The 15,992-nt window shown below is 29.1% G+C and overlaps 1 long non-coding RNA gene across 1 annotated transcript; it reads left to right on the top strand.

Moving 5' to 3' along the window:
- Positions 1-10,487: 10,487 nt before the first annotated feature.
- On the top strand, positions 10,488-11,876 carry LOC119678828. Its single transcript, XR_005252362.1, has 4 exons — positions 10,488-10,681; positions 10,796-10,895; positions 11,162-11,632; positions 11,684-11,876. It is a non-coding gene; the product is annotated as an uncharacterized LOC119678828 (long non-coding RNA).
- Positions 11,877-15,992: the final 4,116 nt, after the last annotated feature.

Here is a 15,992-nt window from a genome sequence, read left to right as displayed (position 1 = left end):
AACTATGGGCTACTATGTGTGTTATGTGTATGTAAGTATTTTTATATATGTAAGGGTGAAATTAAATTATGGTTGTATTTTTATAAAAGAGGAGGAATAAGAATATTGAAGTTTTAATTAAACTTTTTGTAGATAGATGGCGCTTTTCAAACTATGGGCTACTATGTATGGTATGTTTTTGTAGGTATATTTATATATATACGAGTGAAATTAAATTATGACTGTGTTTTTATAAATGTTTTTATAAATATAATGTAAGTATGTAAGTATTTTTATATATGGAAGAGTGGCGTCGAAAGTGCTAATGTAAGTACATTTAATTCATTTCAACTTCTCTGTTTTATTATTATACCGATAAATTTTTGTTTTAGTAGTTTTGTTTTTTATTTTATGAGTAAGCAACAAAACCTATTTACACACTCATGTTAGTATTTTGGTTTTTATTGAAGGAATTCGAAAATCGTATGCATACTTGACCCAACTTGATATGACGTGAATACGATGAGGTAAATCATAACAAAAGTTCAAACAATAATGTGAGGTAACTAAGAAATACTCTGCAGAGAGGCACTAAAGCTAACATATTAAAAATATGTGCACAAATAGCAACCGAAACCGAAAACAATGTAAATCCTTCTTGCCTGCAAAGGAACAATGTAGTCCTGTACGAATTTTATGACCCCATTTATGCATAAACGCACACATTTGGGTCAAGTATGATACACAAGTCAAGTGTGATATACATTTATGGCAATAAGAAAGCATATGAAACTACATAAAATAGCATTTAAAAGGCGTGTGTGTAGGGAGAAAATCATAAAAACTGTGAAATGAACTAAGGTAAATATGAAAAACAATACAGCATACCTAACATGAACAACAACAACAACAACAACAACAACAAATCTTCAGTTACAATAAAAGTCATGTGAGAAAATTTACGTCTCTTCATTGAGTTTTTTAATAAAAAATTCTGATGCTGTTATTCTGTGTATTCGAGCTCCGGTCTAATACTAAGCCTGATGAGTTCACAAGAGCAGAGCATTGAACATAAACTGAAATTCTAACATAGGAATTAAACCGAACTTTACATAAATAACTGCTTAAGTGGACTCATCACCGCACAATGCGTCTAATACGCATATCTGGTACATTTCATATAATCTTCATGCTTTATTCAACCGACTGAAACTGTAATTATGTTTTATGATTTCATCCATTGTTACCAGCTTTTATAGCGCATAGAAGTTCTCCAATCTCTTTTGGTTTCATAAAACTAATTCTGTGTCGAGTGCAGCTACAACGTGTGAATATATTCCAGAAATTCCATTTGAGATTTAGGCATGCCTCATCCAAGCATTCGGACAAATTCTGGTAATTTTTATGACGATTAAAAATTTTTATAAGTGCATATAGTATCTGATGTTGGTATTTATGTGATTCCACATTTTACAACAAAATATTTTTCTTTTTATATGCGCTTGTCACAAAATCGTAAAGGCAGTCGTAGTGGAGCTATGAACCCAAAGCATCGGGCATTGAGACACGTTAGTTGCTAACATGAGCAGCTGCCATAATTTTCCAAATGTGTACCGACACCGAAACTTTATGGCTTTTGCTCTATTATGTGAAAAATGCAATTTTATTGGCTGTAAAACATACAAGTTTTCTAATGTTAGATACAAAATTTTTCCTCGTCAATAATTTGTTTTCATTTTGTTCGTTGAAACATTGAAATTCTTAGGTTTCGAATTTTTTAAATAATTTAATGTCACAATAATTTTGAAAGGCGAGATCGCCGGATTTCTCCATATTTTTCTTTACTTTAATTAAAATTTAATAGTTTATGTTTAAAATTTTGTTTTTTAAAATAAATAAAATTTGTTAACAAAGATTTAATATCCTTAATAAAATATTTTGAATAACATGATCAATATTAAGACAACACGAACCAATATTGGTTATTTGCATGGATTGACTTATAATTTTATAATTTTTGTTGAAATAAAACTGATAACTACGTAAATTATTAATTAAACTTAATTTGTTAGCATAATTAATACTTAGAAGTATATATGTAAGGTAGGTTGCGACGGAGGCCTTGTATCCAAGAAACTACACTTGAGGTCAATTAATGGGCCATTGTGGTAGCACAAGAATAGCGTTGGTTCGTACATAGACTAAATCTCTACATATATAGAACACAGGAGAAAGTCTGAAAGTCATGCCTACTATAAAGTCAACTCTTCTTTATTATTTGACCGTTATTTAAAGTATATATATTGAATGCATTGCATAATATATAGAAAAGACAAATTGGCTTTTTAATACAAAAAGGAATGTCTTTAATCAAGCTGCTTCGTGCAGCTGCCATGTACTTTTAAATGTGGTTTCACAATAGGACCCCTTGTTTAGGACTTAAGTGATCTTTGTCTTTTTGCTGTGGGCCTTAGCTATATAAATATTTATATACACAAATATGGATACTAAATTGATTTTTAATGTGTTATAAGTAAAGAAATTATTTTCTTAATATAAATTATACTTTTCAATAGAGAGATTTTCGAATAATAGTGAATTGCAACAACAAAATTTTATTATTTTTAATTAATTCAAGTTTTGAATGACCATACAGCTGTTTTGAGTATTGCTAAATAGCAATCATCAGCGATCTTTTTGTAATATTTAATTATTCGTCATTAAATTTCTAACACCGCTAGTACCAAGGGTTGAACTCACACCCTGCCAAATTTTAAACTCAGTGTCAGTGCTTATTAGGCAACTGACCCAAAGCTGTACTTCACATAGATGTTTTGACTTGGAGGCTTCGCTCATTTTCTGTGAAAGTTCAATAATAAATTCACTTGCTTTGTTATATTAGAACGAATTCATAAACTAATAGGTTAGATGAGGGCAGAATGGCGACTTTGTGACCAAGAAATTTCACTTAAGCTCAAATAATGAGCTGTTGTGGTACCACTAACCAATTGATTAATTAACTTAAATAATTATATTTATTTTTAATTGTTAAATTTCAATAATATGCTTTGGTAAAAGTATTATTTTTTGCATGATTTTATATTATTCTTTTTTGTATATAAAACCTAATGTACCAATGTAATACAGCGAATGTCATGCTTATTTTACTCTCTCTGAATCTGAAAAGTTGGTACTTGCAGTCTCAAGGAATTATTTACGAATAATTCAATATAAGTAATAATTCCAAAAAGACACTAATGATGGGTGTTTGACAATACTCAAAACGGCTGTAGGATCAGTCAAAAATATAATAAGGTTACTCTATTAAGAGTTATAGAGCGGATATTGTACTTTTATGATCTTGCTATCACATAGAACTCAGTTTAAGTGGCTAAGTGAGTCTTGTCTTCCATACAGTTAGCAAAATTTCCAAATTAAAATATTTTCAAATAAGGTAGTCTATTTACGATTTAAATAGTATATAAGCGATAGCTTACAAATATAGTGTTTTTGTATGTATAGAGTAACTACTTATGTTTAATTAAAGACAGTTTGAACTAAGAAATTTGTATGAAGTATTATGTAGATTTGGGGTTGGGAATTTTCAATGTCATCTTATTTTATAAATTTTAAAATTACAATTGTCAATTGGGTACACACTACTCCAAATGAGTATTCAAGTTGCATAAAATGGATTAAGAACCTCAACTATCTTAGCCATTGTATGTAGTAATTATAGGCTTATTGTTATGAAGTTTATATAATTCTTATGTATGTATAGAGGAAACTAACTACTGATATTTTCACAATTAACTCAAATCATAGCGTAAAATGCAATTGAGCTCAAAAATAAATGAGAATGTGTAAGATTATCTCTAAACGAAAAACGACTGAAAACTCACATGAGCAGAGCATAATGCCTCACTTAGGCAGAATAAAGATGATTGCTGTAGATTCTTATAATTGCTGGAAATGTTGATGTCTTAATTACTAAAACCCAAAACGAGTTCTTAAGTTTATTCTGCTCAAGTGAAATAATTTTTATGTTGCTTCTACACTGCGTCTTCCTGTCAAGAAATGCCCCATGTCTAGGCAATTATATGCGAACGGCACGTGTGACATTAGTTACACCGCATTTAATTGAGCCACAAATTAAGACGAGCACTATTTGTAATTATTAAGCCTTTATATGCCGGCAGAGATACTTAAAAATATTAGTCAGTGATGTGGAATTAAAAACTAAAGTAAGGATAGATTCCTGGGCTTGTTGGCTATTAATTTAATAGTAAATTAAAATAGAAAGAAAATTCGTTGTAGAATATTATAATATAGTACTATATGAATGTATATTGTATAGTATGTTGTATTAATAATTGATACTAGATATTACTTTCTTAACATTATGATTGACATGAGTACTCCCCAATTTATTATTTTTTTTGCTTACCTATAAAAGTTGCTTTTTTTTCTTTCCCCGTGAAGCTAGTTTAGAATATATTTTTATTATTATTTTTTGTTTTTTATAATTCTGTTTTTAATATTACTTTCATTATTTTATTTATTCTCTACTATGTATATTTTTTATGTGCTAGAAGAATTCACACGATTACGTTGATTTGACGAAGGACAGATGGATTGCACTATCTCTGTTTTGGGTTCATAGTTGTTCCATTTTAAATGACAACTATTTGAACGCATTCATTAAAAATTATTGCTACTGGAATTCAGTGACTTGGTTACGTTGACACAATTACGTGTTGTCTTGGTTGACGTCGTCAATGTCTTTGGGCTGCCTTTATAATTAGACTCCAAAGAAGTTAGACATTGTTTTTATCAAGCGCTAAGCAACCTTTCGCTTGAGGCTAGAGAATTTGTTGAGAACCCTCGTAAATGTATCTGCTATCTTACATTCAAGTTTTTAATTGTTGGGAATGCTTTGAATGTTTTTAAATTTTTAAAAACTCGTGGATCTTTTCGAGATACTCGTATTCTCTTCCATGTTAATTTAAAAATTAACTTTAATTAGCAAAATTGAGTTGAACAAAAATTTCTGGCAATGACTTCATTAGTAAAATGAATTGTCTCTGTCATGTCAAATTAATTTATGGGTACATTTAATATGTTAGTTTGTAGTATTTAAGCTTCTGTAAAGCTATAAATTATACATGAAATAAATATACTTTTAGATATACACTGAAGATAATAGTTTTATAGACTATTAAACTGGCATTGCATTATAAACATTCACTAAAGTTAAAGTGTTGAAGTGATTGAAATGACACTAAGAGACTTAGTGTTGTAGTTATTGAGATATCTAATTTTGAATCATTTATTCTTGAATTTTGTAATTACTATTATACTGATAAACATTGTTTTAGAAAATATAGTAATAAAAAAACACTAGTATGTACTTAACGATAATTCGATTTCATAGATAATATTACAATAACCACAAAATATTTTTTTGACAATATTTTTGCAGTGTATTATATGCAAATCATATTGCCAGAAGAAGAGTATACATATATCCCCGAATCCGTTATTGTATATGTAGCTGTATAGTTCTTATCAAAGAGTAGCTATTAGTAGTTTCGTCTCTCTTTAAAAGAACTTATTCCGCTCGAAAAGTACTCGGATTATGTAAATAAAACACACAAATTTAAATTTTATTCCAAATTTATTTTATCTCCTTCAAAATATGCTTCTTCTAAAGCGATACATATATGCCAACGCTTAACCCAATATTCCATACACTTTTCGTAGGCCCGTGAAGGTATGGTTTTTAGTTCCTTCGGCGAATTCTCTCTAACCGATTCAATCGACTCAAAAGGTTTACCACGAAGGGCAATTTAAGTTTCGGGAACAGGAAAAAGTCACACGGCGCCAAATCTGGCGAATATGGTGCCTGAGCGATGACAGTGGTGTCGTGTTTGGTCAAAAAATCGCGTACAATAAGAATTATCCATGGTAAAAATCGCTAAATGCACTTGAGGTAGTCTCACATTAACAGCTGCTGTAAACAAACTAATTGACAGATGAGACTCGAATTTGTACCATATGTCAAGAAAGGGTGTACCGACATAACAAAAAAAATATTTTTTTAAAAGGTCTATTACTTAAGGAGTAGTTAACAAACAACAAAATCTGGATACTTTTTGAGCAGCAGGTATTTGCTTTAAGCATTTTGGAAAAGTATTGGATAGTTAAATGAATATTTTGGGCAACTACCATTTTCAATAACATTATTTTACATTATAAATACTTAAAGTACTTGTATTAAGAATAGATCAAATGACTAATAAAACCTGTTCTAGAATCAAAGTAAAAGGCGTCTCCCTTTTACTTAATGTCACTCAAGTTATTATGAGCATGTATAAATAACCATCAAGCTGATTCCATTTCCATGATCATAGCAACGAAAACCTTGAAAGTTATAAGTACAATGGTAATGTACTGACTATCAAGATCCCTTGTTCAAGATAGGATAGAGTTGGACTAATTTGAACAATTCAAGTGATAATAAAGCGATCGGTGTCTCTTCAAGCGACATCGAACTGAAATCAAATACATTTAGACAATTAAGTAGTTAATTTTCTTGATTGTCTCGAAAAATCACTTCAGACACATCGAAAAATTGTTTTGCATTCTCCTGACTACTTTTTAAATGGTAAAATAGATACATAGAAAACTAGTTTAAGTGAGATATGACTGGCTGACTAGAAAGAGCCTCAAGTAGACCAGCAAATGGGAAAAAGCACCGCATCTGCAGTAGAAGATTAGTAGACTGCAGTAGTGTCACAACTCTTTTTCTAATGCGACATCTTAAGGCTTTTTGGAGTTAGCAAATGGAAAAGTTGATCCATCTAAAGAAGAAGATTAGCAAAGTGCAGTACTCTCGCAATTCGTCTTCGAATGTCACATCTTAACCTATGAGCTAGGAGTCGCTTAGAAATACTTCCCATAGTCTTATCAATACTGGACGCTGGTAGATAATATACTCAACTACAGTACTTTCGCAACTCATTGGAAAAAATGCGACATCTTAAGCTGTGAGCTACGAGTCGCTGAGAAATAATTTCCATAGTTTCATCAATGCTGGACAGTAACAGAGAGTATGCACTATAAAGTAATCTCGGTACTCTTTTCATTGATATCATTAATATCATCTAACCCCGAGAGTTACGAGTAGTTTAAGTAATTTTGGTTTTATCTGATCAGTGCTAAATACTGGCAAATAATATGGGCCACCGATTTCCTTGAGTTATGATGAAGTAGAAATTTATTAAAGTAGTCTAAAAACAAAATCAATGTTATCATTATGAAACAATACTAATACTTAATGTGCTTATCCTTAAAGTATGTAGCGCTGAACTTAATTTCATAGCAGTTTTTCGCCTGATTAACATTTACACAACAACAAACTCACAAATTACTAACAAAATATAAACCAACCTCAACTAAAAAGCATTTCCAAAGCAATTTAACTAACAAATCTCACATTTTGACTGCGAAAATAATAAACTTTTTAAGTCTCCACCCCAGCCAACACTCTGAACTGAATAGTTTTTGCAGTGATAGCAAAAAAAAAGAAAAGAAAGTGTAGTGAAAGTGGAGGAGAGAGTAACTGTAATTATATACGTCTGTCATAAAATATAAAACTTCAAATTTAAGGCTCCGTTGGCTGGAGTGGGTGTACGAGTATGAATGGCATAGGAGGTGAGCAAATAGGTGGGTTGGTTGGTTGGCACAAAGCATTGTTGGCAAATGTATCTATGGTATGTATCTATGCTGTAGCTGATATGCTTGTTTATAAGACGAAAACTTATTTTATCATTTTTGGTTGTTATTTTGTTTTGTTGTTTGTAGAAAATTTCTTGTCTGAAATGAAAAACGCAATGTTACTTTCGGAAAATGCCATTGGCCCAATTACAATAAACGAGTGTTTCGAAAAATAATACTTTTGCGAATTAGTGTGAGTGTGTTTTGTAAGATAAACGACAAGGATTCAAAACAAAATTCACATGGTAACATGGGGTTAGGCAACAAGATTGCCAGTCTCTGACTGTGGCTGTAAGGAAGCAGTATAAAGTCTTAAAATACTGCAAAATCTATAGCGGCAGTGAGACGCGCTACTAAATGGTATGAGGCGAAAACTTTTGTAATAGACGCTGTTCGATGTGATATATACAAAACTCGTTATCACCGATAAAACTTTATAAACAAACGACTGAAAATGTTGATTAAACGCGTGTAATTCAATGAGAATGAGTATGAAAATTACGATAATATAAGAAAATCTGACAAAATATTGTGCATTCATACATGGGAAAGTTGCACTTAACAGCACCCTTAAATCACTACAACAACAACATAAATAGAAGTTACGTATTTGAATCGAAATAATAATTAAATAAAGCAAATTTTTATATGAAAATGATGTACAACTTTAATAAATGTACACAATAAAAAATATATTAAAATCATTTAAAGTACAAAATATTCTTATAGAAACCCTCGACACAATGCTTTAAATGGAAAGGTGAAATCTGCTTACAGACAAGAGAAACAAAAACGCTTTATGCGCTTCTTATCTACAAAACAAACAAATTTTTCTCTTACTGAAATCTTCTTATTAATGTCTGTAATCAACGATAATGAAAGGAAAAAAAAACTCAACGAACATAAAACACAAAATTAAGCAAAATAATACACAGGACCCCCATCATCCTGGCTTCTGCAAGGACATGCCAGGTAAATGTTTGCGTTACATCTAAATAAGTTAATGAATTGCAGCTTAAGTATAGCAAAATTTAGCTTAACTTCTGATAAATTAACTTCATAATCTGCACAGTTATAATCGCTGATGTTAGCATCACTCTTCCACATTAAATATTGCCAACCTACCAACCTGCGTACGGATACCATCCCTGCGATTGAACTTGCTTACTTTACCACCTTTTACGGGGTAGTAAAATGAAGGGCAAGTGAAAAAAATATTTAGTGATTTAATTGAATGTTCGCCCCGCCTGCAAAGGGCATCCATTACTATCTGTCGAAATGGTAACAGTTGCAAATTTAATAGCTGTCAAAAAATGATTGTGAGTTTAATTAGAAATATTAATTTTAAATAAGGAATGAAGGACGAGGAAGCATGCTGACGCAGTAAAAGCTTGTAGTTGAAACTACATGATTCCTTAGTTGACTTAAGTGACTTGGAAAATACACAATTATTTTAGTTTATATTGTGAACATTAATTTTTTGGTACATTTATAGCCAACTGTTTTCTGCTGATAATTGCTAAAGGATCTAAAGGATTTCTGCGTTATTAAAAATTAGATAAAATTATTTATAACTTTTAACATCTTTGTTTATTCTTCTAGATTCATATCATCGCCATCAAAATACATCAAAATATTAGTAATCAAATAATAGTTGATTTTCAGTATTGCTCACAAAACGCTTAACGAATCGGTTTTATCTAATCGGTCATGTCTAAGTAGTGTCCACTAACCAATTTATTTAAAATAATTTTTAAACAAATTATTTTGTTGTATATTATTTAAATTTGTAACGGTTTATAAACATACATATGTATATACAAGCTTTATATATAATCAAAAATATGTATAAATATGCAGAAGCATCTTAAGTTTCAACCCCATATTACTGGTTCCAACCGGAAGACTTGTACAGTTTGATGGCTAAGCTCTTTTCAGCTCAATCCTTAAAGGTGGTCTTATTTAATTAAAATCTCAGACGGTGACATACGGTTCTTGTGAGAGGAATGTAGCACTATGACCATCAGCTTTATTGTGCCTACTTCAAAGTACGTCCCTAAGCCCTGTTGCGTCAATAAAAAGTAGTGTAGAACTTACTTTACACACTTTTATTGCCTCTTCCGTAAGGATATCCATTTCCAGAAGACTATTCCGTGTGTGTATTAACCTAGGGCATTCCAACAGCACATATTTGGCTGAATTTTCATTTTCTGCACAGAATTTATAGATGGCATCCATATAGATGCGTAGTCTCGAAAGGTAGTGTTTTAGATTACAGTGTCCTGTTAAAATTTCTGTAATGATTGTAAGCTATTCTTTTAATAAGTCCATACAATTCTGGTATCTTCTATTGTTATAGGTATCAATAACTAATTTGCAGCAGCCCTAACCTAATATCTGTTGGATGACTGATGGTATATTTAAATATGGGTTCACTTGTTTATTTCTAATTATAATATTGGAAAAGATTCTGCAAAATGTAAAAAAAAATTGTACACCATCTTCGATCCAAAAACCTTGAAACCTTGAATTTAATAATACTTAAGACAGATCCTTTTAAAAGAAATAGGCTTTGATTGTTAAAAAAAAATATATATGTCATTTCAATAATTTTATTTTAAAATATATATTTACCGGTGTAAGTTAAAATATTTTGTCAATTTTCGTTTTAGATTTTAAAATTTTAAAAACTGCCTGTTAAAAATATCTAAAATTAATAAAAAAATTTTGGAAGTAATTATATACAAAATTTTTATTAGTCATTACGTGGTAATACTCCAAGTCAATAATATCGTATATAATATATAATAAATTCTGTAACAAAAATAATTTACTTGATTTTCAAGAGTTTTGGCAAATAAATTATAAAGTGAAAGGTTCTACAAGAACTGTGAAGTTAAAAATAAAAATTGCAATCTTTCAGGTTAGATATAATTAATTTTTCAATAAAAATAGATCATATTTTTTTTAATCTATTAAATTCAGTTTAATTAATTAAAATGTCATGTCCAAAACTTTTTGAAATTGCTTTGTGTAGATTACTTTTGGATGATCCTCACATCTGTACAAGGAAGGACTGCAAATAGTTCTATCAGGTTTTAAAGCATAGAAGTTGGAGATCCACGTGAAAGATATTGGTAAAATGGTCATTTTTTAAATATACTATCATCTGTCAATTTACAAAATGTCGACCTTTTAAAAAAATTCCTCTTCCTCAAATTCATTTCTCTTCCTAGCAGACAAGAAATTACTACACATTTTTTTTTGTCTATGAATCACAAGTAAAGAACATACGACACAATAAGGTGCTGTCACTAAATTGACAGTCTTTATTAGTTTAATACAATAAATTTATATATACTTTTGAATTAATTAAATTAAATCTGCTTTTTACTGCTTACAGTTTTTTCTTGGATTTTCGCAATGGAATTTGTTACTACCATTCTACCAACATACAACAATCCAAAAAAGTCATGTATTTACCCTCTCTTTAACAACTATCAGAATACACCTTGGTATAACATTTCGCTATATATATTCGGATTTACAATGATATCCCTGATAGTGTGGTGTATATTCCATGCGTGTCAAGATGAGCCTAAACCAAAATCAAACCAAACAGTGAACAATGACTTGTCACTATATGATTACTTCTTTGAAACTTTTGTTAGGCTACTTAAGACGTTCTTGCGTAGAGACCTTACGGATAATGATATGTTCTTCATTACAGAGACACTTAATAATAGCAGTTTGAAAGAAAGACTTCTGGTAGCACGAGAAACATTCTTGACGACAACAAGAACTGCTCAATGCTTTCTAATGTACAACGCGGAAGCCCGTGATTTGCTAAGAGAAGCTTTGTCGCTTTTTTATGGTAAAATTTATTTAAATGAACTATTAAAATAATTAACAATACTTTTCATAGCAAAATATGGATGTGAGGACAGATTTACTTAAGGAACTGATACACGTTTAGAACATTATAGTAAGACCTCAAATATATTTTAATAGAAGTTATCCTTATAAATTACTGGTAAGCTGTTACAGTCGTAGATATTTAATGCAAAATAATGTAAGCTTAAAGACAATTTTATTAATAAATGCTTATTCGAAAACAATTTCAAGTAGTTAAGTAAATTTTTGTAACTGTGGTTTATGCATTCTTGTTATTATTAGTGAATACGTTGGTGAATTAAATCCTTCTTAAAATCCTTCTGTAAAGTTTTGTACGATTGATTAAAAAATGTGCTCGAAGTATTTATCCTACCAACTGACTTCAGTTTGTCCTTCAAAGTTTAATTCTATTATCAGGTACCATGTAATCTTCTTAAAATCATCAGTCATCTAGCATCAGACTTTGAAATCATCTTAACCGCAACAACCTAATGTAGCAGTTAGTATTTTTATTATTTAATGCATACTGCATTCTACAGTAAATGTTTTAAAATATACTAAGATGCCAAATAGAATGATCTTAGTGGCCATTTAAATTAATAGTCAGGGAAGTGTCTCCGGCTACTAATCCGAAACAGATGCGTTGTTTAGCTTGCGATGTTGCAGTAATATTTTCTCCAAAGTATTGATCTTTCACATCCACATTTTTAGAACATGGAATATACTTCCATATTCTATAGGAATAATCAATTATAGTTTTAGTCACATAACTACCAATTGTGGATAAGAATTGACGATTTTAAAAAGTATGGGTGCCTACCACACTTCCAAATCATCTCTAGACTCAATGTTATACCATTCGGTGATATTTTATGAATACAATGATTAGTTTTGATAGTTACTTATGGTTCTAAATTGCTTCAAAAGTAAAAAATTAGTTTCATTATTAAGTAACAAGTGATGTAAAAAATTGTTACTAATCTTACAGTAAGGTTTCACAATTTTAGTTTGTTAAACATCGGTTAAACAATTCATTTTCCATGCCTTAAGTGACAGTTCTGTCATATCTACATTATTGTAGATACCAATGAATGAATAACTCTATACTAATTTCTCTAGAGGAAATGTGAGATAGAAATTATGTAGAGAAAAAACTAGTATCTTTGATATGTTATATATGAAATTTATCATTTAATTAATTTGTTTTATGAATTTATTAGTTCAATTTTACGCACCTTTTAAATTTAATTTTTAATATAGTAATAAAATAAATATTTAATATTGAAGTGTAAAAGTAAAGTACGGCATATAGTTCAAATATTTATAGTGAAATATATGAAAATAAAATAGTTTTTCCATATAAAACTTGTTAAATTATTTATAAAAAATATTAATAATAAAAAACTTAAGTGTACTACAAAAGTATTTACAACTTTAACTGTATACAAAATGTGACCTATAAATGCATTCATAGCTTAAATAAGGAACCTGTGCTCTTATACCAAAGGATATGCATAATATAGAGTTTACAAAGACTGCATGATTTATGCGTACACTGTGCAAAATATTATATATGTAAATTTTATCAAAAAGGAATTTAATCAGTGAGATATATAAATATTTTTAAGATTGTGAACATTTGCAACCTGGCATTATAAAACACATTTTACAACTAAATTCTCATATGGTTTACTCATATAAACTCATATATATGTCAATAATTTATTTAATTGTGTCACTTTTGATACATTAAAGATACTTTTTCTTGCTGTATATTTGGAAGAATAATCCTATTTCGTTTCATCTGAAGATGCTACAATTGTACGAGTTCGTATTTTACACACTCTGAAGTGCAAAAATAGATGCTGAAAACCACATAAAAACAAGAAAATACTTCACTGTCTAGTCTCTAAACTGGGTTTTTAATACAAAACCAATCCGAAATTCCACAAATTGTTATACATACGAAATAATAAATTTTTGTCTTCATCGATGTAAAGGATTTTGTAAAGAAGATAGTATTTTGTGTAATGTAAGCCTTTAACCAAGTTTGAAAATTTTTATATTGAAGACAAAAGTAGATACTTTGAAAATATATGAATACGAACGAGTATACCACTAATATTGGCGATGCCACTAATATACTAAACTAGTATATTAATTATAGTTTAATCTAGTATATGTAGATGTATTTTACTGTGAAGTTTTTAATATGTTGTTTTTTGATTAGGTGAAACCAAAAACCCGTATTTGGAAAAAAAAAATCAACGACAATTGTTACCATTAGTAATATTGTCAAAAATTAAGAAATAAAAAACATGTAATTTGCATCTGTTAAAAAATACATTAATTCTCAATAATTAAACATATAAACAATATAACCCATTATATCACGTATGCTTACTAGTATTTTAATAATGAAATTATTTTCTAGTTATAAGTTACTACCTCTATAATCTATAATGAACATGTATATAATTATATATATTAAAATACAAAACAATAATTAATATTAAATACTAATTAATATTATTACTATTTTTTGAACAAAATAAAGTTTATTAATATACATTATGTTATCATTGCTACTATATGGCCTAACAATGCCTTCACTGCCGAGCATATTAACTGCATTTATACTAACAACAACCACGATTGCGCTACTTTCAGTGCTTACACATTTTATCATACGCCAACCTCATATGAGATAAATATTAAATTTGAATAATGGTCACCAAGCGTGCCCATTAATATACTAATATACTTTAATATACTAGATATAGATGTATTATACTATGAAGTTTTTAATATGTTATTTTTTGATTAGGTTAAACCAAAAACCTTTATTTGAAAAAAAAAATCAACTACAATTATTACAACAAAATTGGTCGTATAACACTTTTATTATTCTTGTTACAAGTATAATCTTATATGATATCTACCAAATTCATCACATTTGCCTCTGTCTAAATTTTTTAAATCTCATTTTAAAGAAAATTGTTTAGTGGAAGAATATTTCAATCTGTAAGTATACATATTTAGAAGATCCCAAAGAATTATATGTTTCAAAAGTTTTAAAAAAAATTGATAGAACCTCTACATATAGTGGGAGTGCATAGTGGGGGAAGTGCATACTTTTTATGGAAATAAAAAACAAATATATTTCAGAAAATTAATTAAAAACTAAGCATAAATTATATTCTTTTCATATAATACTTTCTTTCCACTGACATACACTGGGTTCCAAAAATTTCATAAGTTTAAGAATAAATAAGAAAGATCTCTGAATCACGTCTAGTATGAAATGACCTGCAACCGCCATCAATGACAAAACGACCACGCTAATAAAACAGAGAAATTTATAATATTATATGAACGGTCCAACTGTTTTTAATCTAAAAAAACTAAAAAATTAGTTTATTTTCTTTTTATGAACGTACCTATGTACCTACATGTTTCTGCGGCCCATCAAGCTGCACAGTAACTTGCACTGATTCGCGATCGTATCAGATCTGGACATTTCTGCTTTTGATGACTCTAGTCAATGTCAAGTACTGCCTTTATATGCAATATAATAATATTGTCATATAAACCAGTTGGAAAAAAGAGACCAATTGGAAAAATAAATAATTTTATAAAAATACATCAAGCAGCTACCGTGTTTACTGATTATTCCATTGTTTTCGAGCTTTAGGAATTAATCAGTTAAATTTTATTAACTGATTAATATTATATTAATATTAGTTATCAAATTAATCAACGAATAAACATTAATTAACTGATTAAAATTTAATTAAAATTGTTTTAAAATTGTTATAAGCGATAACTGCTATATTAGCACAATATGTTGAATATAAAAAATTCGATATATAATAAAGTGTATTATTCTTAAATTATTAAGAAATTATTATTGAAAATTAATAAATAATTTATTATAAATAAAATTTATAAATTTAGCAAATATCTCTTATTTTATAGTGATTTTCTAATATAGATAACACATGTTTACTAATATTTTTAGTTGGCATACATTAGTTAAAAAAACGTCCACTTACCTCTGCCGCTGTTCTGCTTTAAATTATATTGGAATTAATAAGCAGTATTTTTTGTTTTGAGTAATTCCTTGTTTTTTTTTTGTTTTTTTGAAACATAAATAAGAAAATCAAACTTTGTTTAAAAACATAACGGTTTGGAGAACAAAAGCGTATAATTTTTATTGCATTAAACTGTTAATAAAAGTTTAATAGATAATTTGATATTTATTAATAATTTTAAACCAATAAAAAAACATAATAAGGGGCACAATTTTTATCACAGAAGTCGTTGATACATTGCAGCAA

This window comes from Teleopsis dalmanni, chromosome 2, assembly GCF_002237135.1.
Source record: "Teleopsis dalmanni isolate 2A chromosome 2, ASM223713v2, whole genome shotgun sequence".
Classification (NCBI taxonomy): Eukaryota; Metazoa; Arthropoda; class Insecta; order Diptera; family Diopsidae; genus Teleopsis; species Teleopsis dalmanni.
This window is presented reverse-complemented; position numbering and strand designations above follow the sequence as displayed.